Source organism: Macaca fascicularis, chromosome 11, assembly GCF_037993035.2.
Source record: "Macaca fascicularis isolate 582-1 chromosome 11, T2T-MFA8v1.1".
Classification (NCBI taxonomy): Eukaryota; Metazoa; Chordata; class Mammalia; order Primates; family Cercopithecidae; genus Macaca; species Macaca fascicularis.
In genome coordinates this window covers 101,861,768-101,881,056 of record NC_088385.1, presented here as the reverse complement: position 1 = coordinate 101,881,056, position 19,289 = coordinate 101,861,768, and the positions used below count along the sequence as shown (strand labels likewise).

At 41.9% G+C, this 19,289-nt stretch overlaps 1 protein-coding gene across 4 annotated transcripts in view; it reads left to right on the top strand.

Moving 5' to 3' along the window:
• The window catches only part of TMCC3 (transmembrane and coiled-coil domain family 3), a 307,823-nt gene that overhangs the window by 48,459 nt on the left and 240,075 nt on the right, over positions 1-19,289 (top strand). For 2 of the 4 annotated variants that reach the window (XM_005571880.5, XM_015431394.4), the window contains exon 1: positions 9,631-9,708. The exons of the other annotated variants lie outside the window; for them this stretch is intronic. The gene's annotated coding sequence lies outside the window, so the exon portion shown is untranslated. Of the gene's footprint in view, positions 1-9,630; positions 9,709-19,289 lie in introns of those variants that run through there. 4 annotated transcript variants of the gene reach the window in all.

Genomic DNA, 19,289 nt, shown 5'->3' with positions numbered 1-19,289 from the left:
TATCCATGAGCATGGAATGTTCTTCCATTTGTTTGTGTCCTCTTTTATTTCATTGAGCAGTGGTTTGTAGTTCTCCTTGAAGAAGTCTTCACATCCCTTGTAATTTGGATTCCTAGGTATTTTATTCTCTTTGTAGCAATTGTAAATGGGAGTTCACTCATGATTTGGCTCTTTGTTTGCCTGTTAATGGTGTATAGGAATGCTTGTGATTTTTGCACATTGATTTTATATCCCGAGACTTTGCTGACGTTGCTTATCAGCTTAAGATTTTGGGCTGAGATGATGGGGTTTTCTAAATATACAATCATGTCATCTGCAAACAGGGACAATTTGACTTCCTCTTTTCCTAATTGAATACCCTTTATTTCTTTCTCCTGCCTGAATGTCCTAGCCAGAACTTCCAACACTGTGTTGAACAGGAGTGGTGAGAAAGGGCATCCCTGTCTTGTGCCAGTTTTAAAAGGGAATGCTTACAGTTTTTGCCCATTCAGTATGATATTGGCTGTGGGTTTGTAGCTCTTATTATTTTGAGATACGTCCCATCAATAGCTAGTTTATTGAAAGTTTTTAGCCTGAAGGTGTTGAATTTTATCAAAGGCCTTTTCTGCATCTATTGAGATAATAATGTAGTTTTTGTCTTTGGTTCTGTTTATATGCTGGATTATGTTTATTGATTTGTGTATGTTGAACTAGCCTTGCATCCCAGGGATGAAGCCAACTTAATCGTGGTGGATAAGCTTTTTGATGTGCTGCTGGGTTTGGTTTGCCAGTATTTTATTGAGCATTTTTGCATCAATGTTCATCAGGGATATGGGTCTAAAATTCTCTTTTTTTGTTGTGTCTCTGCCAGGCTTTGGTATCAGGATGATGCTGGCCTCATAAAATGAGTTAGGGAGGATTCCTCTTTTTCTATTGATTGGAATAGTTTCAGAAGGAATGGTACCAGCTCCTCTTTGTACCTCTGGTAGAATTCGACTGTGAATCTGTCTGATCCTGGACTTTTTTTGGTTGGTAGGCTATTAATTATTGCCTCAGTTTCAGAACCTGTTATTGGTCTATTCAGGGATTCAACTTCTTCCTGCTTTAGTCTTGGGAGGGTGTATGTGTGCAGGAATTTATCCATTTCTTCTAGATTTTCTAGTTTGTTTGCATAGAGGTGTTTATAGTATTATCTGATGGTAGTTTGTGTTTCTGTGGGATCGGTGGTGATATCCCCTTTATCATTTTTTATTGCATCTATTTGATTCTTCTCTCTTTTCTTCTTTATTAGTCTTGCTAGTGGTCTTTCAATTTTGTTGATCTTTGCAAAAAACCAGCTCCTGGATTCATAGATTTTTTTGAAGGGTTTTTTGTGTCTCTATCTCCTTCAGTTCTGCTCTGATCTTAGTTATTTCTTGCCTTCTGCTAGAAATTTTGAATGTGTTTGCTCTTGCTTCTCTAGTTCTTTTAATTGTGATGTTAGGGTGTCAATTTTAGATCTTTCCTGCTTTCTCTTGTGGGCATTTAGTGCTATAAATTTCCCTCTACACACTGCTTTAAATGTGTCCCAGAGATTCTGGTATGTTGTGTCTTTGTTCTCATTGGTTTCAAAGAACATCTTTATTTCTGCCTTCATTTCGTTATGTACCCAGTAGTCATTCAGGAGCAGGTTGTTCAGTTTCCATGTAGTTGAGTGGTTTTGAGTGAGTTTCTTAATCCTGAGTTTTAGTTTGATTGCACTGTGGTCTGAGAGACAGTTTGTTAAAATTTCTGTTTTTTTACATTTGCTGAGGAGTGCTTTACTTCCAACTATGTGGTCAATTTTGGAATAAGTGCAATGTGGTGCTGAGAAGAATGTATATTCTGTTGATTTGGGCTGGAGAATTCTGTAAATATCTGTTAGGTCCACTTGGTTGGTGCAGAGCTTAGTTCAAGTCCTGGATATACTTGTTAACTTTCTGTCTCATTGATCTGTCTGATGTTGACAGAGGGGTGTTAAAGTCTCCCATTATTATTGTGTGGGAGTCTAAGTCTCTTTGTGGGTCTCTAAGGACTTGCTTTATGAATCTGGGTGCTCCTGTATTGGGTGCATATATATTTAGGATAGTTAGCTCTTCTTGTTGAATTGATCCCTTTACCATTATGTAATGGCCTTCTTCTTTGTCTCTTTTGATCTTTGTTGGTTTAAAGTCTGTTTTATCAGAGACTAGGATTGCAACCCCTCCTTTTTGTTTTGTTTTGTTTTCCATTTGCTTCATAGATCTTCCTCCATCCCTTTATTTTGAGCCTATGTGTGTCTCTGCACATGAGTTGAATCTCCTGAATACAGCACACTGATGGGTCTTGACTCTTTATCCAATTTGCCAGTCTGTGTCTTTTAATTGGGGCATTTAGCCCATTTACACTTAAGGTTAATATTGTTATGTGTGAATTTGATCCTGTCGTTATGATGTTAGCTGGTTATTTTGCTCGTTTGTTGATGCAGTTTCTTCCTAGCATTGATGGTCTTTACAATTTGGCATGTTTTTGCAGTGTCCGGTATTGGTTGTTCCTTTCCATGTTTAGTGCTTTCTTCAGGAGCTCTTGTAAGGCAGGCCTGGTGGTGACAAAAATCTCTCAGCATTTGCTTGACTGTAAAGGATTTTATTTCTGTTTCACTTATGAAGCTTAGTTTGGCTGGATATGAAATTCTGGGTTGAAAATTCTTTTCTTTTTTTTTTTTTGAGACGGAGTCTTGCTCTGTCTCCCAGGATGGAGTGCAGTGGTGCAATCTTGGCTCACTGCAAGCTCCGCCTCCCGGGTTCACGCCAGTCTCCTGCCTCAGCCTGCCAAGTAGCTGGGACTACAGGCGCCCGCCACCACGCCCGGCTAAGTTTTTTGTATTTTTAGTAGAGACGGGGTTTCACCATGTTAGCCAGGATGGTCTCGATCTCCTGACCTTGTGATCTGCCTGCCTCGGCCTCCCAAAGTGCTAGGATTACAGGTATGAGCCACTATGCCCAGCCGAAAATTCTTTTCTTTAAGAATGTTGAATATTGGCCCCCACTGTCTTCTGGCTTATAGAGTTTCTGCTGAGAGATCTGCTGTTAGTCTGATGGGCTTCCCTTTGTGGGTAACCCGACCTTTCTCTCTGGCTGCCCTTAACATTTTTTCCTTCATTTCAACATTGGTGAATCTGATAATTATGTGTCTTGGAGTTGCTCTTCTCGAGGAGTATCTTTGTGGTGTTCTCTGTATTTCCTGAATTTGAATGTTGGCCTGTCTTGCTAGGCTGGGGAAGTTCTCCTGGATAATATCCTGAAGAGCGGTTTCCAACTTGGTTCCATTCTCCCTGTTACTTTCAGGTACACCAATCAGATGTAGATTTGGTCTTTTCACATAGTCCCATATTTCTTGAAGGCTTTGTTCATTTCTTTTTACTCTTTTTTCTTTAAATTTCTTTTCTCACTTCGTTTCATTCGTTTGATCTTCAATCACTGATACACTTTCTTCCACTTGATTGAATCAGCTACTGAAGCTTGTGCATGTGTTCTGTAGTTCTTGTGCCGTGATTTTCAGCTCCATCAGGTCATTTAAGTTCTTCTCTATGCTGTTTATTCTAGTTGGCCATTTGTCTAATCTTTTTTCAAGATTTTTAGTTTCTTTGTGATGGGTTCGAACATCCTCCTTTAGCTCAGAGAAGTTTGTTATTACTGATCGTCTGAAGCCTACTTCTGTCAGCTCATCAAAGTTATTCTCCGTCCACCTTTGTTCCGTTGCTGGCGAGGAGCTGCATTCCTTTGGAGGAGAAGAGGCGCTCTGATTTTTAGAATTTTCAGCTTTTCTGCTCTGGTTTCTTCCCATCTTTGTGGTTTTATCTACCTTTGGTCTTTGATGATGGTGATGTACAGATAGGGTTTTGGTGTGGATGTCATTTCTGTTAGTTTTCCTTCTAACAGTGAGGACCCTCAGCTTCAGGTCTGTTGGAGTTTGCTGGAGGTCCACTCCAGACCCTGTTTGCCTGGGTATCACCAGTGGAGGCCGCAGAAGAGCAAATATTGCAGAACAACAAATGTTGCTGCCTGATCCTTCCTCTGGAAGCTTCGTCTCAGAGGGACACCCGGCTGTATGAAGTGTCAGTTGGCCCCTACTGGAAGGTGTCTCCCAGTTAGGCTACTTGGGGATCAGGGACCCACTTGAGGAGGCAGTCTGTAGGTTCTCAGATCTCAAACTCCATGCTGGGAGAACCACTACTCTCATCAATGCTATCAGACAGGGACGGGTAAGTCTGCAGAAGTTTCTGCTGCCTTTTGTTCAGCTATGCCCTGCCCCCAAAGGTGGAGTCTACAGAGGCAGGCAGGCCTCCTTGAGCTGCAGTGGGCTCCACCCAGTCTGAGCTTCCCAGCTGCTTTGTTTACCTACTCAAGCCTGAGCAATGGCAGATGCCCCTCCCCCAGCCTCACTGCCACCTTGTAGTTTGATATCAGACTGCTGTGCTAGCAGTGAGCGAGGATCTATGGGCTTGGGACCCTCCGAGCCAGGCACAGGATAAAATCTCCTGGTGTACCGTTTGCTAAGACCATTGGAAAAGCACAGTATTAGGGTGGGAATGTCCCAATTTTCCAGGTACTGTCTGTCATGGCTTCCTTTGGCTAGGAAAGGGAATTCCCTGACCCCTTGCACTTCCTGGGTGAGGCGATGCCCCGTCCTGCTTCAGCTCACACTCTGTGGGCTCCACCCACCACCGTCCAATAAGCCCCAGTGAAATGAACCTGGTACCTCAGTTGGAAATGCAGAAATCACCTGTCTTCTCCCTCGCTCACACTGGGAGCTGTAGACTGGAGCTGTTCCTATTCAGCAATCTTGGAACCCACTCAGCTGTTTATATATTTTCTTTGGTGAAATGTCCGTTCAATTTTTGGCCTATTTTTGTATTTATTTATTTATTTATTTTTGAGATGAAGTCTTGCTCTGTCACCCAGGCTAGAGTGCAGTGGCGCGGTCTTGGCTCACTGCAACGTCTGCCTCCTGGGTTCCAGCAATTCTCCTGCTTCAGCCTCCCAAGTAGCTGGGATTACAGGCATGCTCTACCATGCTTGGCTAATTTGTGTATTTTTAGTAGAGACGGACTTTCACTATGTTGGTTAGGCTGGTCTCAAACTCCTGACCTCAGGTGATCTGCCTGCCTTGGCCTCTCAAAATGCTGGGATTACAGGTGTGAGCCACCACGCCTGGCCTGGCCTATTTTTAAATTGAGTTCCTTGTCTTATTATTGAGTTGTAAGAGTTCTTTATATATTCTGAATATAAGTACCTTATCAAATATGATTTATAAATATTTTCACCCATCTGTGGCTTGCATTTGATTTTCCTTTTCTTTCGCTGGCAAATATGTAGAGTAATTGATTTTCTTAATGGTGACTTTTGAAGAGAGCTTTTAATTTTGAAGTCCAGTTCATCCATTTTTTTCTTTTACAGTTTGTGTTTGGCCTTTGCCTTTTAGCACCCAAATATTCCTGTCTCTTTGGTTTATTCTTAGTTTAGGTGTCCCAGTTTTTACTCTTTCATTCTCCCTGGATTCTACATTTATTCCTGTTTGAGGACAGAAGGCAAAGCCCAGCCTCCAAGTTCTCTTGCTAATACTCTGTGTTGGGCACCTTCCTGGAATTGTATGTTCAGGCCTCTGGTAAGTATGCAAGTCTTTGGTGACTCTGGCTACCAAATCTTGAGATAGAAGGTGAAATTAGACCTTCCTCAGCAATTTACAATTGAAGTCAGATAAGAAAAATGACTGCTTTATATGGAAATGTTTTCTTTTTAAAAAATTAGTTGAGTGCTTCTCTACTTATTGATAAACCTCAATAATTATAAATATCCCTTACATTGCTTTACAGGTTTTCAGAGTTAATTTACCTTTATCTTCTCATTTAGGTCCTTTTGCAGATAAGAAATACAAGAGTTTAAGTAGATTGATGGGTATTTAACACAAATTAGTTAATATTGGAGACACAAGTATTAGTTGATCATTTTTTTCCAGAGTCTACCAAGAATTTATTTATCTATTTATTTTGAGATGGAGTCTTGCTCTGTCGCCAGGCTGGAGCAAAGTGGTGTCATCTCAGCTCACTGCAACCTCTGACTCCCTGGTTCAAGCAATTCTCCTGCCTCGGCCTCCCAAGTAGCTGGGATTACTGGCACACGCCACCATGCCCTGCTAATTTTTGTAGTTTTAGTAGAGACAGGGTTTCACCATGTTGGCCAGGCTGGTCTCAAACTCCAGACCTCAAGTGATCAGCCCACCTTGGCCTCCCAAAGTGCTGGGATTACAGGCGTGAGCCACTGCACCTGTCCCCAAGAATATTTTTAAGTGTTTACCATTCACCATGCAAAAATGAGTTGGAGGAAAGGGTAGCACTGGGCTCTGTCTACTAATCTGATGAAGCTCAACAGTAGTCAGAATCGTAGAATTGCAGGTTCTTGATGTTGAAAGGGGTCTCAAAACTTCAGAGTGCATCCCTTCACCCACCAGAGGAATCCTTAGATTACTCTTGTTGGTTGATAATCTTCTGGCTCTCAGGCACTTTCATAAAGAAAGCTTAAAACTTTTCAAGCCTGTGGGATCAATTCTTGGATAATTTTAAGTATTGGAAAATCATTTTGTGTATGGAGCCTAACCTAGTCTCCCCTGCAAATTTCACCTGTTGGCGACACAAAACAACTAGTGCCATTCTTTATTGGCAGCTCTTCAAATATTGAAGAGTACCTTAAACCTTCACATCTATAGTTACCACCTGTTCTATCAACTATTTGTGTTTAATTTGGATTCCCGACTTACAGCGTGATAGTCACTTCTTGCTGGATACAATTCCGATTGTCTGTATCTTTTGTGGCTAAATGAAACCTACATGTCAGATATGGCCTAGCTGGGAGAGTTTTGTGAGCCTGTCAGTTCCTTTGCTATGGGTGAGGCCTGCGCAGTGGTGTTAGTTACTTAGCAGCTACATTGCAGTGCTGACACTTGTTGGGATTGTGATTAGCCAAAACCCAAATTATATTTTCTCCTGTGGCTTTTGGCTAAGCCAGTTCTCTATTATGTCTTCTTATGTAATTGCTATTTTCAATGTAAATGCAGGGATTTACAGTTAATATTATTATTTAATATTAATGATACACTAGTAACTAGCATCTTTTGAGGACTTACTATATTTATCTTGTTGGGTTTTCCCCAGGATGTGCCTCTTGGGATCGTTTTGAATCTTATTTCTTCCCTTTTCTTGGTTTTTCTTTCTACTGACAGAAATGTTTGCATATTTAGTTCCTACCCATCTGGGTCTCCTGTCTGCCCAGATGTATTTTAATTTTGGCTAGCTCATAGTGATGGTAAGATTTTAATAACTCATGGAAGGAATTAAAGCCACCCAGATTTCTGCATGTATATCCATGTATTCCTTCATTGATATGGTTTGACTGTGTCCCCACCCAAATCTCATCTTGAATTGTAGTTCCCATAATCCCCACGTGTTGGCCATTTGGGGCAGTTATGGTTGGGTGAATACCACAGTGGCCTGATAAGGGGGGCAAGATGCTTCTGCAAGTGCCTAATTTTATGTAACCTTCTGGTGCTAGCAAAAAGGAGCCTTACATTACAGATAGATATTGAGGATTCTGGAAAAAGTTTTCAGTTGTAGAACTAAGAGAATGCTCTAGAGATTGGAGTCTTTGGAGATAGTTTTTCAAGGACCCTGCCACCCTCCAGCTTCCTCTCTGATCAGGACTCCTTTAATCTGGTGTCAGTGGATTTGTCCCATCACTTTGTGGTTTTGTCCCATCACTTTGGACATATTCCAGTTAGGTTGTAATGCACCAGGATTCTTCTCCTTGACTTAAAAAACAAAACAAAACAAAACAAAAAAACAGGAGGATTAAATTCCTTTTGTTCACAGGATTGCTCTTATAGTGTCATCTTCCTTTTTCTTATGCTCCTGGTCTTCTGAAATCATACTTCCCTGTGAGCCATTCCTGAATTTTTTGGTGTGTTCCATGAGTGTGGGACACACCTCAGATGGATCCGGGGATAGTTTCTTTTTGACTTGATCCAAGTTATACCTCTTCATGAAAATGTGTGTTGATCAGGGACTGTGGGTATGTAGAGGGTCAACATTCTTTCCCATCTGCTTTTAAGTAAGGGCTGACTTTGCCAGGCCAGGTGAATGAGCCCACAGTCATTTTAAGGTGGAAATAATTGGTTAGTTTAGGCTGTTTCAGCATTTCCCAAACCTAGATTCTAGTAGATATTCCTTGAAAAAGGTGTTAGCAGTGGTGAGTCCATACAGGTCTGCAGCAACCTCAGTTCTTCCCTCTTCAGTAGGAAAAATTTGACAGAGAGACCAAGGCAAGTTTTAGAGAAGGAGTGAAGGTTTATTCAAAAGCTTTAGAGCAGGAACGAAAGGATGTAAACTTGGAAGAGGGTCAAGAGGGTGACTGGAGAGATCAAGTGCGTGGATTGACCTTTGACTTGGGATTTTATATGTTGTCCTATTTCCAGGGGCTGGTGTCCCTTCTCTCCTGATTCTTCCCTTGGGTGGGCTCTCCGCATCCGCAGTGGCTGCCAGCACTTAGGAGTGATGCATGCACAGTATGTTTACTGGAGTTGTATACATGCTCACTCGAGGCATTCTTCCCTTACCGGTTGAATGTTCCTAGAAGGTCATATGCCAGTTAAACTTTGCCATTTGACCTCTTTTTTGCTTGAGCCCACTGGTCCAGCTCCTGAGGTCTTATCAGGAAGCCGCTGATCCTCAGTTTCAGATGTTTCTATCTGTTGGGAGACTGCCTTTCCCTGGTGCTGACTGTGACCAATTTTTTATTTTATTTTATTTTATTTTATTTTATTTATTTTATTTTATTCTTTTATTTAGATTCTCGCTTTGTCGCCTAGGCTGGAATGCAGTGGTGTGATCTCGGCTCACTGCAACCTCCACCTCCCGGGTTCAAGCGATTCTCCTGCCTCAGCCTCCTGGGTAGCTGGGATTACAGGTGCCCGCAACTACACCCTGCCAATTTTTGTATTTTTAGTAGAGATGGGGTTTCACTGTGTTGGCCAAGCTGGTCTCAAACTCCAGACCTCAAGTGATCAGCCCACCTCGGCCTCCCAAAGTGCTGGGATTACAGGTGTGAGCCACCGTGCCCGGCCCAATTATGATTTTAGAGAGACAGTTAACTGCCTGACGCCGATGGTTGCCTGACACTCCTGGAGTGGGGCAGGGGAACCCTCTTCTGCCCTGCTCAGGTCTAACTAGCTACCTACTATCACAAAAGGAGTCTGTGGTTAAGTAAGTTTTCAAACGGTGGGTTAAGCACAACTAAACAGGTTTTGTTCCTGGAAGGGGCTGAGGCTTTTAATATGCTAATGGTATTGTGGCAAGAGGGGAGTATAGTATGGGTTCCCCAACCTTACTTGGCCACAACACCTTTGTGTGCCTGAGCATCTTGGGACCAGCAGCCTGCAGGACCCTGGAAATTGCTGGACTAAAGGACAATGATCTGAGACAGGAAAGTACCCGCAGTGGGACAGTGCGAAGAGAGCAATTTTATAAATACTTCTGCTTTTGTTTCTTAGTTTTTGTTTCTCGGTGCTTATTTTTAACCTAAGTAGTAGTCATTTGAAGCTCTCAGAAGCTCATGGGCTCTTATCAGATGAAAGTACCCCAGACCTTGCAGGATTAGGAACCTCATCTGGCCTGAACAGAAGGTAAAATTGCTGTCTGATTTTCTTTTTAAAGAAACCTGTTAGTGAAGCAGGCGATTCAGTTCTTTCTGGTATACATTTAAGACCTGTTAAATATATATTCTGCCTCAAGGGGAAATCATATTCTAAAATGTAAACAATTCATAGGCAATTCTTGTACATTGAGAATCCATTAATGGCTTTTAGAAGGCAAATTTTGTTGTCAAGGGGACAGGTTATATGTGCAACTTGCTTCTATTAATACTTTTCTGGGCAGATTAAATGAACTAATATTTAACTTGGTCTAATAGAATGTTAGCCAGAACAGTGCCTGGTAACAACAACAATAATACTAGCTAACATTTCGTAAGTGGTCACTATGTGCCATTAACTGTTATACATGTGTTAACTAATTTAATCCTCACAAAAATTCAGTGAGGTAGCTGTTATTTTTACTCCCACTTTATAAATGAGAAAATATAGTAATATAGAATATATTACATATATACAGTAATATTGTAGCAGGACGAGCCACAGACAAAACCCCTCAGACACCAAGTTAAAGAAGGAAGGGCTTTATTCATCTGGGAGCATCGACAAGACTCACGTCTCAAAAACCGAGCTCCCCGAGTGAGCAATTCCTGTCCCTTTTCAGGGTTTACAACTCTGAGGGGGTCTGTGTGAGAGGGTCGTGATCGATTGAGCAAGCAGGGGTTACGTGACTGGGGGCTGCCCGCACCGGTAATCAGAATGAAACAGAACAGGACAGGGATTTTCACAGTGCTTTTCCATACAATATCTGGGATCTATAGATAACATAACCGGTTAGGTCAGGGATTGATCTTTAACTACCAGGCCCAGGGTGTGGCACTGGGCTGTCTGCATGTGGATTTCATGTCTGCCTTTTAATTTTTACTACTTCTTTCTTTGGAGGCAGAAATTGGGCATAAGACAATATGAGGGGTGGTCTCCTCCCTTAATATAGCATAATAGTGAGGCTAGAACCAGTGATTGGCTCTATATTCATAAGAGTGAGTAACAAAGCAAAGCAGATTTTACAGTAAGTTCTTTCTTTGATTTTTTTTTTTTTTTTTTTTTTTGAGACAGTCTCGCTCTGTCATCCAGGCTGGAGTGCAGTGGTGCGATCTCGGCTCACGGCCCGCCTCCCAGGTTCAAGCAATTCTTGTGCTTCAGCCTCCTAAGTAGCTGGGGTTCCAGGCCCCAGCCACCACACCCGGCTAATCTTTGTATTTTTAGCAGAGATGGGGTTTCACTATGTTGGCCAGGCTGGTCTTGAGCTCCTGGCCTCAAGTGATTTGCCCACCTTGGCCTCTCAAAGTGCTGGGGTTACAGGCATGAGCCACTGCACCCAGCCTACAGTACAGTTCTTTAATTTTGAGATTGAGCTCAGTTTCATAAAATCCTAGGTAGCATGTAATATATAATTGATTTTGGATTACTTTGTTCTCCTTTAGATATCTATCATAGGATTTTAAACTTCTAATTTGGAATTTTTAGACATCAGTAGATAGTATAAAAATGGAATTTACTTATGTTATTTATTCAACAGCCTTTCGGGGGGCCAGTTTCTGAGTTTGATTTTAGGGCTGCAAAGATGACTGAGCCCATAGTTCCCTGTCCTCATAGAGATGCCATCAAATGGCAAAGAGGTATAATCCTTCAGTTATCATTTCTTTTCTTTCTTTTTTTTTTTTTTTTTTTTTTTTTTGAGACGGAGTCTCACTCTGTCGCCCAGGCTGGAGTACATGGAGTACAGTGGTGCGATCTCGGCTCACTGCAAGCTCCGCTTCTCAGGTTCACGCCATTCTCCTGCCTTAGCCTCCGGAGTAGCTGGGACTACAGGTGCCTGCCACCATGCCCGGCTAATTTTTTGTATTTTTAGTAGAGACGGGGTTTCACCGTGTTAGCCAGAATGGTCTTGATCTCGTGATCCACCCGCCTCGGCCTCCCAAAGTGCTGGGATTACAGGCATGAGCCACCGCGCCCGGCCAGCATCATTTCTTATGCCATAATAGGAAAAGTGGTTTCATGAATCTTATTTTAAAAAGTCAAAGAGAAAAAGTTTATAGGCTGCCGGCCGTGGGTCTAGACGCCAGGGAGGTGTCACACCTCTCAGATGACTTTTGAGTTGTTCCCCAGCCCTGGCTCAATTTCACCCAGAGCCCTCAGCTGCAGCTGGTAGCATAATGTTGCTCCTGAATGTGGGTTTCTTAAGACTGGGAGAGGGCTTATTAGGGAGAGAGATCATGTGCTCTGAAAGGAGCACCACAGGCCCCTTTGATGATCTCCTTAAATGCCCTTTTCAACAGGGTCAGGTGTGCTTTTTGTAACGCAAATGAAGAGACGAAAGCCGAGCGCCAGAGAGTTCTCTTGTGAGGAAAAGAAAAAGGCTGGCAGTGTGCTTGGCTGTGATGGAACTCATTTGACACTGAGGACTGGGTTATTCTTGTTTGTTTGTTTGTTTTCTTTTTGAGACAGAGTCTCCCTCTGTCGCCCAAGCTGGAGTGCAGTGACGCGATCTCGGCTCACTGCAACTTTTGCCTCCTGGGTTCAAGTAATTCTCATGTCTCTGCCTCCCTAGTAGCTGGGATTACATACCTGTAATCCTTTAGCTCATTGGCTCATTGACCATATTTAATATAATTGACTTAACACCCTTGATAGTAATTCTGTTGTCTGGGTTCACTTGTTAATATTTCTGACAAATTTCTTTTTTTCCTGTGAATGACTATATTTTCCCATTTCTTTGTAGGCTTTGTAAATTTTTGTTGAAAATTGGAAATCTTGAGTACTATAATATTATAACTCTAGAAATGCCATTTTCCCACTCCTCAGGGATTGCTGACTTTTTTCCATTAAGGACTAGTGCTGTTAATTTGTGACTTTTCTAAACTCTTTTTGCAAATATGTATTTCTTGTTTTGTGTGGTCACTGAAGTTTCTGTTGTGTTATTTCTGTGGTCAGTCAGTGACCTGAAAAATATTTCCTTAAATTTCTGGTTCCAAAAAGGGAAAAGTGGGTGAGAGTTGTTTCTTAACATTTTCCTAGATGCTGCCAGGGGAAGTTGCTGCCACCAAGAGGGCCAAAACCAAAGTGAGTGTCTGCATCAACCCCTCAGGCACTGCTAGACCAACAAAAATGTACAACACCAATTTTTGGAAGAGAAAGTCCCCACTACCTACTCTGGTACCAGCGAGCCTAGAATATGGACTGCTGTCCTCAAAGCTGTGATGGGAATGGTAGCTGGTTCACTTATGTTGCTGTCTTAGGAAAGATCAGCAGTCCCTCCCTTCATCAAGCCCTCCCCTGGTTATTTTAAGTGTCTAGTTAGGTTCCACTATTTAGTTCCTAAATAGTTGATTCTAGTCACTCCTTCTGGGTCAATGGTTGTTTCAGTAGAGGGATAGCTCCTGGAGCTTCCTGCTCTGTTAGTTTTCATGACATCACTCCTGAAAGCCTGATTTTTATTTATTTTATTTTATTTTTTTCTCCAACTTTACTGAAGTGTAATTGACAAATAAAAGTTGTGTATATTAAAGGCATACAACATGATGTTTTGAGGTATACACACACACACACATTGTAAAGCAGTTACCATAATCTAGCTAATTAACATATTCATCACCTTACACAGTTCCATTTTTTCATATGTGGTTGGTGAGAATGCTTAAGATCTATCTACTGTCTTAGCAAATTTCAAGTATAAATTGTTATAAACTACCATTGTTGTAAACTGCCATCACTATGTTGTTATTACGTCTCCAGGACTTATTCATCTTATAACTGAAAGTTTATATCCTTGACCGATGTCTTCCCATTTCCTCCACTATCCAGCCCCTGGCAACCACCATTCTATTTTCTGTTTCTGAGTTCATCTTTCTTAGATTCTACATGTATGTGAGATCATGCAGTATTTGTCTGTCTGTGTCTGGCTTATTTCACTTGCATAATGTCCTCCAGGTTCATCCATATTGTCACATATGTCAGGATTTCATCTTCTTTTTTTAAAGCTGAATAATATTCCACAGTGTATATATAGCGCATTTTCTCTGTTCATAGATCTGTTGCTAGACACTTAAGTTGTTTCCATATCTTAACTATTGTCAGTGATGCTGCACTGAACGTGGAATTCAGATACTTTTTTGAGAACATGATTTTATTTTCTTTGGCTATATATCTAGAAGGAGGATTTCTGGATCATATGGTAATTCTATTTTTAATTTTTTCAGAAACTTCCATACTGTTTTCCGTAATGGTTGCACCAATTTACATTCCCATTATCAATGCATAAGAGTTGTTTTTTTCCTCCTTGCCATACACTTGTTAACTTTTAACGTTTTGATCATAGTCATCCTAACAGGTGTGAGATGATATCTTATTGTTTTGATTTGCATTTGCCTCATGATTAGCGATATTGAGCACCTTTTCATACACTTGTTGGCCATTTGTATGTCATCTTTGGAAAAAAATCTATCAGTGTCTTTTGCCCATTTTTTTTTCTTGGAGACAGGGTATTTATTTATTATTTATTTGTTGGGATGGAGTCTCGCTCTGTTGCCCAGACTGGAGTGCAGTGGCGCAATCTCGGCTCACTGCAAGCTCCACCTCTTGGGTTCACACCATTTCTCCTGCCTCAGCATCCCCAGTAGCTGGGACCATAGGCGCCTGCTACCAGGCCTGGCTAATTTTTTGTATTTTTAAAGTAGAGACAGGGTTTCACCGTCTTAGTCAGGATGGTCTCGATCTCCTGACCTTGTGATCCACCAGCCTTGGCCTCCCAAAGTGCTGGGATTACAGGTGTGAGCCACCGCGCCCGGCCGGAGACAGGGCCTTGCTCTGTTGCCCAGGCTGGAGGGCAGTGGCATGATCATAACTCACTGCAGCCTTGACTTCTGGGGCTCAGGCAATCTTCTTGCCACCCAAGCAGCTCAGACTATAGGTGCACCTCATCATTCCCAATTAATCTTTAAAAATTTTTTTTTAGAGACAAGGTCTTACTGTGCTGCCCAGGCTGGTCACAAACTCCTGAGCTCAAGGGATCCTACTGCCTGAACCTCTCAAAGTGCTAGGATTACAGGCATGAGCCGCTGTGCCTAGCCCCTTTGCCCATCTTTAAGTTGGGATATAATTATTATTATTATTATTTGCTGCTGAGTTGTATGAGTTCCTTATATATTTTAGATATTAATATCTCATCTTATATATATGGGGTTCAAATATTTTATCCCATTCCTTTCATTGCCTTTTCATTTTACAGATTGTTTTTGCTGTACAGAAACTTTTCGGTTTGGTACAGTCCCCCTTGTTTGTTTTTGCTTTTTTTGCCTGTGCTTTTGGTACCGTATCAAAAAAAAAAAAAAAAAATTCAAGATGTATCTTGATTGCCAAGACGAATGTAATGGAGCCAAGACAAATGTAATGGAGCTGTTCCCCTATGTTTTCTTCTAGAAGTTTTCCAGTTTTAAGTCTTAAGTTTAAGTCTTTCATCCATTTTGAATTGATTTTTGTCTATGGCATAAGATAAAGTTTCAATTTCACTTTTTTGGCACATAGATATACAGTTTTTTCAACACCACTTACTGAAGAGACTATTCTTTCCCCGTTGTGTGTTCTTGGCACCTTTGTCCATATGGTCATTATTTAACCATGCATGTGTGGGTTTATCTCTGGGCTCTCTATTCTGTTCCATTGCCCTATGTGTCTGTTTTTATGCCAGTACAATACTGTTTTATTACTATAGCTTTGTAGTATAATTTGAAATCAGTGAGTGTGATGCCACCAGCTTCATTCTTCTTGCTCAAGATCATGTTAGCTATCTGGGGTCTTTTATGGCTCCAAACAAATTTTGGGATTGTGTTTTCTGTTTCTGTGAAAAATGCCACTGTAATTTTGATAGGGATTGCATTGACTCTATATATCACTTTGGGAATATGGACATTTTGACAATATTGATTCTTCTGATTCAAGAACACAGAATATCTTTCTGTTTGTATCATCTTCAATTTCTTTCATCAATGTCTTATAATTTTCACCACACAGATCTCAAAGTCTTGTTTGTAAAGGGATAAAACTTTTTTGATTGTTTGTTTGTTTTCTGTAATAGAAAGGGGCACCCACAGGAAGAAGCACCAGCCAGAAGTTCCTATCCTTCCATATCTGTTGGGAACCTTTTGGGGTCCCTGCCCTCAAGGAGTTCCTTGGAGGAGGAAAGAGGCGTGTAAAATGGAAAGCTTGCAGTTCCACAGAAATACTAGAAGTACAGTGCCAAAACAAGAACAAAACATTCAGGGGACAGAGGAGGGAGGGCTTCAGGGCTGTTGTAAAAACTTCAGGAATAAGCGAAAACTTTATTTCCCCAGGCATGGCAAAGTCTTTGCCAGCTGTCAAGGTCTGGGTGCTGGGTAGTAAATGCAGATGCCCCCACTCTCAGCTTCCCTTTGTGGCATGTCTCCTTGCTGTCTCCACTTCCTTACTTCCTGTTCACACCTCGGTCCTACCCCAGTCAGACCATCAGCCTCACTCTCACTGAAACCGCTCTTGCTGCTTCTGTGTCAGCTCCTGAGAAGCCTACCCTGGCTGCCATACTCAGAACAGCACACCTTTCTCTACCCTCTTCTCCTGCTTGACTTTTATTCATAGCTGTGGTACTCCCTGTGGTACTCCCCGGTGTTATGTTTATGAATGGCCAAGTGATTTTCATTTAACTTATGTATGTATTTATTCAGCTGACGTTGACTGAGCACCACCATGTGTCACAGGCACTGCTCTCAGCTCTGGAGACAAGTGGACAAGACAAAGTCCTTGCTTCCATGGGGTTTACGTTCTTGTGTAGAGAGGCAGACCAAAGACAAACAAGCGAGATGGTTTCTGGTAGTGGTTAAGTGCATGGAGAAAGTCAAGTAGGGCAATGAGGTAGAGTGACTGGTGGTTGGGGAAGAGCTTCTTTCAATTGGGTGGTCAAGGAAGGCCTTTCTGTGGAGGTAATACTTGGACTGAGACTTGAATGGTGAGACAAAGCCAGCTGTTATGGATTGAATTGTGTCCCGTAAAAATTAATATGTTAAAGCTGTAGTCCGCAGTCCCTCAGAGTGTGACTTGATTTAGGATTAGGGTCCTTGCATATATAATTAGTTATGATGAGGTCATACTGGAATAGAGTGGGTCTCTAATTCAGTATGACTGGTGTCCTCAGAAAAAGGAGAAATTTGGACACAGATAACACATGGGGAGAATGGCATGCGAAGATGAAGGTAGAGATCTACAGGCCAAGAGACCCACCAGAAGTTAGGAGAGAAAGGTGGGACATATTCTCTCTTACAGCCCTCAGAAGGAGTCAACCTTGCCAACACCTTGATCTTGGATTTCTAGCCTGAATAATGGTGAAACAATAAATTTCTGATGCTTAAGGCACTCGGTTTATAGTACTTTGTATGACAGCCCTAGCAAACTGATACACCAGCCTTGGACAGTTATGGATCTGGGATTATAGTGTTTATAGCAAGGAAACAAAGTACAAAGACCCTGAGGCAGTAACTCTATTAACCATCTAGCTCACTGTCTTGTGATTATTTGTTTTTATATGTGTCCTCTTACCTTAGACTGTCAGCTCCTCAAGAACAAGGACAGTGTCATTTCTCATGATTCCCCTGTGTCTAGCATGGTGCTGGACAGAGGATGGGCACTCAGAAAATGCATGTTCTGTCTAGGAACCTATGTTCCTTTAGCTGTAAACCTACTTCATTGTCTAGCAGGCAGCTTGTTTTCTCCAGCTCATCCTGGAGGTATTAAATGTCTAGTTAAATGTGTTCCCTGGGATTCTTCTGCTGTAAGCAACAGAAACTAATATCTTAAATAACAAGGTAGAAAGTAGTTGACTCAGGTACATGGAACTTAGAAAGAAGGAGGTACAGCAGACCTCAGGGATGCCTGGATCCAGGGACGTAAACAGCTTACCCCTTCCCTCTTTCTGTCTGTCTGTCTCTCATTTCGGCCCCTGTTCATGGAGGGGCCCATGCTTTAAGCACTTCCTTGTACCTCCATGCCCTGGGGCAAAAGGGTCCTGGCCACTTTGGGATCATAGCCTTACAGCTCTCAGTCCAAGGGAAGATAAGGAGAGTTTCTTCCCAGTTTCAGTAGAAAAAAAATTCAGAGAATGGACCTTGTTTGGTCATGTTGGGTCACCAATGCCCCCCACCAACTTGTGGCTTACATAGGGTAAGGGGAAGATTCAAGCCTTCTGGAGTCACATAGGGTCAGGGAAAGGAGCAATTTCCCAAAGAATAACAACACACACCTCTCTCTCTGAAGTCAGGGAATATACATGAGGACGTATGTCCTGTGGTGGTTATGAGCTTGGGCTCTGGACCTGCCCTGCCTGGTTCAAATCCTGACTCTGCCACTCAGCAGCTGCTGGACATGTTACTACTCTCTGTGCCCCATAACAGGGATAATAATGTATCCACTGAGAGGACGTTGTGAGGACAAAATGGGCTAATACACATAATGCCCTTGAAACGATGCCGGACACTCTTATCTATGCTACCTATGTAGGTGTTATTTATTATTTTTGTCACTGTTTTAAAAGAATGCATGGAACCTATACCTTCTGATTGATTTTTCATTTCACCCCTTTTCTAGATAGTATTTTTCTTTCCTCTTTTCTTCATGGTCTTTACCTCCTTCTATGTTATTTCAGATGCGAACACTTGGTTCATTTACTTATCAGCCAGTTCTTAACCCTCAATAATTTTGTCTTTAAAACCTACATTCACATGTATTATTACAACATTTAAGGTGATTCGTTTTGTTTGTGTTTACTGAAAATGGCTGCATTTTCATTAGGTATAAACTGAAGAAGGGAATACAGTCATTCACCACATAGTGACAGTTTGGTCCATAATGGATGGTCATCCCATAAGATAATGGAACTGAAAATTCCTATCGCCTACTGACAGCATAGCCATCATAACGTTGCAGTGCAATGCATTACCTTTTCTATGTTTAGACATGTTTAGATGCACACATACTTACCACTGTGTTACAGCTGGCTGCAACAGTCCGTACAGAAACATGCTGCACAGGTTTGTAGTCTAGGAGCAATAGGCTATACCGTGTAGCCTAGGTATGTAGTAGGCTATACCATCTAGGTTTGTGTAAGTACACTTTAGGATGTTCACACAGTGATGAAATAGCCTAATGGCAAATTTCTCAGAATGTAGCCCTGCCATTAAGCTCCGTTGTTAAGCAACACATGACTGTATTTCATTGCAGCTGGCAGGAGTTGCGTTTGAGATCTGTAAGACCTTTGAATTTTGAGAGCCAAAGATGTCAGATAAGGTCTGAAGATTAATAATAGTTAGTGTATACTGAATACTTCCTGTGTGCCAAGCACTGTGCTAAGGGTTTTTTTTTTTTTTTTTTTTTTTGAGACGGAGTCTCGCTCTGTTGCCCAGGCTGGAGTGCAGTGGCTGGATCTCAGCTCACTGCAAGCTCCGCTTCCCGGGTTTACGCCATTCTCCTGCCTCAGCCTCCCGAGTAGCTGGGACTACAGGCGCCCGCCACCTCGCCCGGCTAGTTTTTTGTAT